This window comes from Rhagoletis zephyria, unplaced genomic scaffold, assembly GCF_001687245.7.
Source record: "Rhagoletis zephyria isolate East Lansing unplaced genomic scaffold, Rhagoletis_zephyria_1.1 Rzeph_scaffold_02454, whole genome shotgun sequence".
Taxonomy (NCBI): Eukaryota; Metazoa; Arthropoda; class Insecta; order Diptera; family Tephritidae; genus Rhagoletis; species Rhagoletis zephyria.
The window spans coordinates 39,822-48,438 of NW_016159538.1; the positions used below are offsets into that span (position 1 = coordinate 39,822).

The following is an 8,617-nucleotide window of genomic DNA, read 5'->3' on the forward strand; positions in this document are numbered from 1 at the left end:
AAAATTCTTGGATGTAGACATTTCGAGAAAGTAATTTTTATTAGTTCTTGAAAAGCGGTGTTATGCTTCTGCAGGTGTGGATTTTGAAAGTAAGTAATAATTCTCAAACGAAAGGAATAATTTACAATCCAATTCCGTTTAATAGGCCCATTCTTTTGCAACCGACCTACAAAAGAACACTCGCTTAAATGACGAAATACATGGAAAGCAGCAACACAAACTCGGCTATTTATCATACACGGCCTGAAGAGTGTTGTTAAGTAAAAAAAACTGCTCTGTTTGTTCTGAATTGTTAATGAGAAAGTAGAGAAGGAAATTTTTGTTTCCATATATACATGATATATAATTTAAAGAAGTAGATATATATATTACGAAACACCTCGCATAATAATTAAATTCTATAGTTTTTCGTGTCTAAATCCCGTTGAACTAATCACATGTTTCTTGCCAGCTACCAGCAGGGTTGCTTAAGTTGCTAAAAGAAAATTTTACCCGAGTTTAGCGTTTTTTGTCGCTCGCTTACAAAGAAATGCAGCTAATATAATAATATTAAAAAGTTTTTATGAAAAATTATTATGGAAAAAACAAACAAATGGTTGAAGTTTTAGCTGCCATTTCGGAATTCACCACAGATGTGTATTAACAAAAGTTTTTGGGTTGTCGAGTGATCTTTTAAGAACTGCTTGAACGATTTCGATAACTCATTTTTATACCCGAGCGCACTTGTGCACAAGGGTATATTAATTTTGTTCACATAACGGTTGTTTGTAACAGCCAAAACGAATCGAGATAGATATAGACAAATGTATACATAAATGATCAGGATGAAAAAAGAAATCGATTAAGCCATGTCTGTCTGTCCGTCCGTCTGTCCGTCTGTCCGTCTGTCCGTCTGTCCGTGTACACGATAACTCGAGCAAAAATTGAGATATCTCAACGAAATTTGGTATGTAGGTTTCCCTTAATCCAAGGTAGGTTGGTATTGAAAATGGGCGAAATCGGACTTTAACCACGCCCACTTCCCATATAACGGTAATTTCCAGAAATACGAAAACTGCGATATTTTAGTAACTACTGAAGATTATTCACTCAAAATTGATATTTACAATAATTTTTAGACGAAAAATAAGAATATTATAAATTTTTGGAAAATGGGCGTAGCCACGCCCACTTATGGTTACATGTGTATATCTTGGTAACCGCTGCACCAATTTCTTCCAAACTTGGCACAGTTGTTGGCCTTGGTACAGCATAAAAAATCGCCGAAACTTTTTAAAATCGGACAATAACCACGCCCACATCCCATATAACGGTAATTTAGAGAAATACAAAATCTTCGATAAATCAGTAAATATTGAAGCTAATTTATTCAAAATTGATGCTTGCAACAATTCTTTACCAAGAAATACGTTTATGGTAAAATTTTGGAAAATGGGCGTGGCACCGCCCACTTATGATCACATATATGTATAGCGGTAACCGTGTACCAAACTCGGTGTGGTTATTGTACTTGCCACACAGAAGCAAAACGTTGAAAATTATTGAAATCGGACTAAAATAATGGCCGCTTCTCATATAACGGTAAATTTCAGAAATGCTTGAAACTTCAATATTTCGAAATTGAAGGACGCCAATTTATTCAAAATTGATACACCCTGGCTTACCATCTAGCGGAAGGTTGCGGAAAGGTGAAAAAACATATTTAATACTTGCGCCGGGTATTTAATGTTCGGCTCCGCCCGAACTTAGACTTTCTTACTTGTTTTTTTTTAGTATTTCGCAGAATGACACTAGTGATATTTGGAGTTCTCACTCACAGAAGTGTACAAAGGAAACATCGATAGTGGTCATCAACGATCGATGTTTAACAAGAACGCAAAAACATCGATGCATCGATAGTAAAGTGAAAGGGTAAACGGAAAAAGCACAGAGTTGCAAGACAATATACAGATCGTCACCTGAAATGCAAAAAGACGTAACAAGCATTATCGCTGAACTTCAAAAAGTCATAACCAGGGAACGGATTTCATGGAAATTGCCTTTTTTTCTGCTAAAGAGATAGAGTATATTCGATTAAGAATGTCCACGATTTAGCTTTCTCTGATGCCATATATACACATTTGATGTTGCCTTTTATTGCCTTTTTTAAGATATTTGCCTTCTTTTTGCCTTTTTTAAGATATCTGCCCTTTTTGCCTTTTCTACCTTTAAAAAAGTGATTATAGCATTTACAGTTTTTTTTTAAGATTAAAAAATATACACTTATAGAAGCGCAAGGACCTCTTGCCAAATTGGAGTTGGAAAAATTCAAAGCCGTTTTCTCAGCTAACGTAGGCTTGGAGACAATAAGGGGTGTGGATAAAATTGTAAAGGGCGAGGAAACGCCCTTATTCCTGATAATATGAAGGTTTCAAACGTTCCACATTTTAAATGGGCTCCACTTGTATCAACTTACGTCGAGCGCACATTTAGTACATTCAAGGCTTTTCTTCGCGAAAATCGAAGGAAAATGCTGCCAGAAAACTTCAAAATGTATCTTGTGGTTCAATGTTACTACAACTATATAGATTAAAGTTTTATGAGTTAGAAACTCGAACGGATAAAAATACAAGTTTTTCATATAGGCATTCCGGATAATCCCATTTCACAGCCGGAATAAACAGAATGAGTTTGAAATATACGTTGAAATATCATCAGGAACGATCTAAAGAATAAGTAAACAAAAAAGTTTATTTCCAAACGTTCAGAATGTATAAAGAAATGCAGCCATAATGAAACTATTTCATAGTTTTTCTCTTTTTACTTGTAATATAAACATTTTTAAAATAAATGTATTTTTTGATTGTTCTTCGTATTTTTTTTTTTTTTTTTTTTAGTGCCTATTTTGTTTTGTCCTTTTTTGCAATCCCTTGTGCCTTTTCCTGCCTTTTTCGCTATTTTTTTTGCCTTTTTTATAGGTTTTTAGGTCCTAAAAATCCGTTCCCTGGTCATAACCAATAAAAATTCCAATATTCACTTTTTGATTTATATGATGGATTTCATGGAATTACAACTCCCAACATCATTTTAGGAAAAAATATAAAAATCTTAGTTACGTCTTTTTGCATTTCAGGTGAAATGTGGCGGAGAATCAATGCATATTAAACATTACCAACATTAAATTTAATTAAATCGATTTGCCTTGTGGAGAATTAAGTATGTTGAAATTTGTCGATATTACTATCAATTACAATTAAAGAAAGTAAATAAAACTATTTATTTTATGAAAATAAACCAAGAAACGCATCACAAAGCATGACAAGAAAAAAAGAAATACATACCGCCAGTGAGGCGCCTGGCACCGTGTACATGACTGCGAGCACTAGCTATACAAATGAATTGGCAATATATGCGCTAGAAAGGGTACACACACGCTTTACCCAGCTTCAAGTTCAGCGAATTTTCTAGTTGCACCAAAAAATATGCAACGCTTTTTTTTCTTCTTCAGATATGTATGCACTTCAAACAATGCAGCTGCTTTTGACGGCATAGAAAACACTTGAGCTCATTGAATTCCTCGTTGTTTATTGTATTACTCTGTTGTCTGCATATAAAATTTATTATGTTTTCACTTAACTAAATGTGTATACAGTTTTCTTTATCGGCCAGAACACTCATCTTTACGCACAACTACCTCTGCTTTTGCGGAAGTACACAGCACTACTGTCAAACAGCAGGCATACCAGTGCGGAAGTAGGGAGATTTCTGAAATCAACCGAATGTGAGCAATGTGTGTGTTCAGTGAGCGTCGGCCGGAAAGTTGGCTGCTTTTCGTCAATCAATTTCCGGCAGTGCATTTGGTCTGATCCCTAACCGATACCAGTTTCCGGTAGTATATTTGGTCCTTAACCGATTCGGATAGTGCATTTGGTCCCAACCGCTAACCGCTAAGGGCGATGTTTCGCAGACGATCATGAAAAATCAGTTTAAATTGTGTTAATTTACAATTTGTGAGTGATTTTTGAGTTGAAGACTGCGTAAAAACTAATAAAATGAAGTGCTGTGTGTTAAATTGCGACAGCCATCAAAATGCAAGATGCGTAGGTGCAAGTGTAGCGCTGGGACGAATCGCTGCATTTTGTGTACATAGGGCACGGCAAACCCGTTCGCTATGTTTGAGTTCCGGTCGCTTAAAGAAGAATTTTGCATGTGAAAGCACCAACAAAGTTAGCTAGCACGGATAGACGATAGCGAGTTTGGTTACACCTCATTGAGTTCGTTCGTTTCTCCACTAGCCAATTGTTGGCGATTCGATGACGGCTTGTGTATTAATTCTTGGAAAATTTAATTAAACTACAAATTAATTGTAACAGTCCTGCTTTGTAATCGCATTTGTTGCCTGTCTCTTGCTTCGCAAACAATTAAAATAGAAAAAAATTTCCTCCAAAAAACAAAAAAAAACACCGGTTGACATTTTTAAATAAAATCATTTTTTTGTTTTCAATCAATTTATTTATGTTTTTGTGAAAAAATAGTAAGTCTAAAAAAATGACGATATGCAGGCGTCAACCGTTACTATATTATCTGCTGCTTATCATATTATTGCAATGGTCCACCAAAATCGGCGAGGGTTCAGTACTCTACAACAGCAACAACAACTACGACGATGCTTTCTATCAAGACATGAACTACTACGATACAATTGCTAATGCAGCAAATGACGTAGGCACCGCCGATACCGATCAAGCACTACTACAACAGGGCCCAATCGACGACGTGCCCCTTGAGGGTGAGCAAGATGAATTACTGCAACAACAACTGGACAGTCAACCAGCCGCTGCGGAGGGAGCAGAAGATGCAAGCGAACAAGAAAAGTTCACCGGAATAGGCAAGTCAGAAGAATTGGATGTGACGAACGAAGAGGCAACGCATAGAAAGCGCGAGGCAAGTGAGGGCCACAATGCGCAACACCAAGATCAGGAGCAGAAGGCTGCCTACACTTGCCACCCGCAGACGCCCGAGCAACAAGCGCGTTTGGATGCGGCAGTGAAGGACACTAAGGACACAATAGAACATGTAACCACTTTGATAAAACGCATGCGCGAGCATGCAGTAGCTATTGTGAAGGAGATTAATGAATTGGAAGGCGACTTTCTGGGCTCTTGTCAAGACGAACGTCCCAAGCCTAATTGCCCAAGGAGACCGCCTACTACTGGTAAGGGTAGTTGTAGAGCGCCCTTTGGCCTTAGGCAGGAAGATGAATTCGGTGGTTTGAAGCGCATTGACACCGAAGCAGAAAACAATAATCAAAATAAAGGGATTTATTTGAGTAGCAATCAAAATCGCAACAACGAAAACCCCAATAATCCTGCTTCGCTACAACGTGGCGAAAATGGCAGCAACAATAACAGCGACGAAGGTGGCGGCAACACTCAAAACGCCAATACGAATACAAATGCAAAACCGAATTCCAATTCCAAAGGTGCACCCACCAAGCCACGCATACTTATCAACGAATTCGGTATGCCGATCAAAACCGATACCTCCGACCTGCCAGCCAATGAATTCATAGAACAGGCGCAATATGCCGTGCACGCATGGAAGAACCAAATCGAGGAGTGCAAACGGCTGCTCGACGAAGCAATATTGCATGCGGCACAGCCACAGTCTACCGATAGCGGTGATAACCCAAGCACCAGCGTGCAGCATATTATAAAAATTGTTAAGCAACCTGAAGAGACTGACTCATTCCGCGTAGATGATGCGGCACCAGCGGCCGCGGCATCGATCACGCCTGTACGTAGTCCTAAAGAAGCTAGTAGTAGCCACGCTAGCGTTAATAATAATAACAACAAAAGTGCTGATGATAATGCAGCTGCACTGAAAGCTAGAAATAACCTAATTTCTACGCTTAAAATGAGCAACAAAAACGATGATAAACTTGCGGTTTCCAGTGCCGGTGCGAAGTCGGTGCATGGCGACAATAATAATGATGCCGATACCGATATTAACGACAGCACCAACAATAAACGCAATGAGGATTCGAAAAAGTGTCGCAGTGGCGATGAAGAGAAGAAGCAAAGGGGTATACCACCGCTGCTGAGTGTATTGCAGGGTATGGGATTTTAGTTGAGGATCTATGCATGTGTGCTTTATATTTTATATTTTATTTTTCTTAAATTTTTGTTATGTATTTTAGATGTATGTACGTGTTGCGTGATCTAACGTGTTTATTTTCGATGCTCAAACATTATTTAAACAAATATGTTTTATTCTTAATAAACTGAGAGATTTCAACTAACTGAAAAATATTAAATTTATTTTACTCCTACTATTCGAGTCTACTCCTACAACTTAATGGGATTTTCAGTATTCCAAACCCTCGTTTAGAGCCACCCTGTAGTCAATCACGACGAGAGCGTCAATCGAGCGCCATCAGAGAAAGGGAAAGAGAAGAAAATAAAAGGACAAAGACGTAATTGCGACATATGGCATATTCAACATGGCGAGAATAAAGTTTGAGAACATTCTCAGTTGCATAGTTCCAGAGGATTTATAATTGACGATAAGATCGTATGCCAAGTATCACTTTCACCCGAAAAAGAGCATACGGAATACAACTCTGGATGGAGCCAAACTTCTATGAAAGAAGGTATAATATGGTCAAATGATCTCTATGGGTTCTACGACTCGAACACGGAGAGGCCAACACATTCTCGTCTCCAGAAGACTTGAGAGGAGTTTTAGTTTCTTAATGTGAATTAAGCACATTCATTTCCGAGATTTATGCTTATAAGGACTGTTGTGAAGAGTAGTGGGCATCTCATATTAATTTCTTTCTATCTACTTACTCTATTTCACTGGTTGGTTGGCTGTGCGTGTAGCACTGTAAAGAGTTCACTCGGAAGCCACAAACTCCCATAGAGAACCCAAATGGTTTGCCCATGCACATCCCTCCATGTTTTTAAACCTTTCCCTAAGCTGTCTAGGAAGCTTTCGAAAAAGTGGTCCCGCAGAAGAATTTGAGTTGCTTACTTCGGAGCGCAGGCCACTCGCAAAGGAAGTGTTGGATGGATTCTATCTCATCTTCATTTCTGCAGCTTCCGCATAAATCGTTATACGGGGCTCCGAGCCTGGTGGCCTATGGCCCAGTGCCGCTCCTTACTATTCCTGTGAGAAAAATAAAGTTTGGCTTTGAGAACCTTATCAAACTCCGTCTTCTTCGTTCATCGAGTCGTGGCCAGGGCGAGCGTAATACCATGCAGGTCTGCAGATTTTTCCAGCTGCTGTTGGTGACTACACTGTTCACTTAATCAACTTCTGAAGACGGGAATCGCAGCGGAGTTTTCACGATCTGAATCGCTTCCCCTAATGCTATTTCAAATCCCTTTCAAGCACACAGTAAAGATTGATTATGTGTTGTTGAAGAAGTTGCGTTTAGTAAGGGTTAACCCCGATGATTAATTTCTGTCCACATTGTTGATTACCGATCGTAAAATCTCAATGACAGTCGAAATGAATTTCACTACTACCAGAATGACTAAGCCATCTGCATACATAACGATCTTAGTGCCTTAGGTTGACCACCTTCCCGCGGTGAGAGGACCCAAGTATGGCAGAAAAAGACATAACATACATATAAGGTAATAGACGACCCTTACTGATGTTCGGCCTGGCTGGTGACCCAGATCAATAACGAGCCGAGTCTCTAACGGAGTACTCCGGATACCCAGCGATCTCCGCTTCTATCTAGCCCTACCTGTGCACACGAACCTCTGGTGCGGTCGGACCTCCTTTTTCGGATACTCAAGGGACCAAAATTATGAGTGAAAACTGCTTAAAAAATATCAATAAGGAGTACGGTCCTCCAAAAACCCCCAACAGGGGTAGCTTCGACTTCATTTACAGCCTTGAGCACAGCAGAGGTCAGACCGCCATTGATTGGAGGTAGAGGGATATTTTTGTGTTTCACAATGGACCTGCAGGGTCTAAGTGAGTTGGCCTTTTGGACTGACTGCCCCATTAATCTAACCTGCCCTAGTACCTTTGCAAATAAGGAAGAATTCGTTTAGCATGAAATTCCGTAGCTAGGGAGATAAAATGTGCACCGCGTATATCTGTTTCTGCTTCTGGTACTCAAATATTGTCGATCTAGAGAGTGATTAGTGGATCCAGTTCTACGGCGGCCGTGGAGGAGTGAATGAATACCAAGCGCCTATTCTTTGTGATATGTTACTGATAACCCGAAACTAAAATACACGGTTCATTCATCTACAAGCTCTCGTAGGGCGAGCTTATTACCATTTCTATCTCAATTTCTATTTATATCTTTCCTCATAAGCGCATATGCACTTTAGATTAACAATGCTCTTAAATATATAACCTCAATAAGCAAAATAGGCCAGCTTCTTTGAAATTACACCTATTCATTGCACATGTCCTCCAAGGTAATGTTCGCACGAGTAGCTAAACATTTACATACATATGCATGCATGTGCCTTAAATGTACATATGTAAGATCAGTGGGAAGAAGCCCATTACCGACACGACACGTGGTAATTAAGCTTTAAAATTAACACTTTCAATGCTCGCTTATGTTTATATGTACATGGACATAGTACATATATTAAAATTTCTT

At 39.1% G+C, this 8,617-nt stretch overlaps 1 protein-coding gene across 1 annotated transcript in view; it reads right to left on the reverse strand.

Annotated features, from left to right (window-relative positions):
• Nucleotides 1-3,726, reverse strand: part of tapas (tudor domain-containing protein 7 tapas) — a 35,108-nt gene extending 31,382 nt beyond the window's left edge. The window contains exon 1 of the mRNA XM_017621422.1: nucleotides 3,321-3,726. The gene's annotated coding sequence lies outside the window, so the exon portion shown is untranslated. The remainder of the gene's footprint in view (nucleotides 1-3,320) is intronic.
• Nucleotides 3,727-8,617: the final 4,891 nt, after the last annotated feature.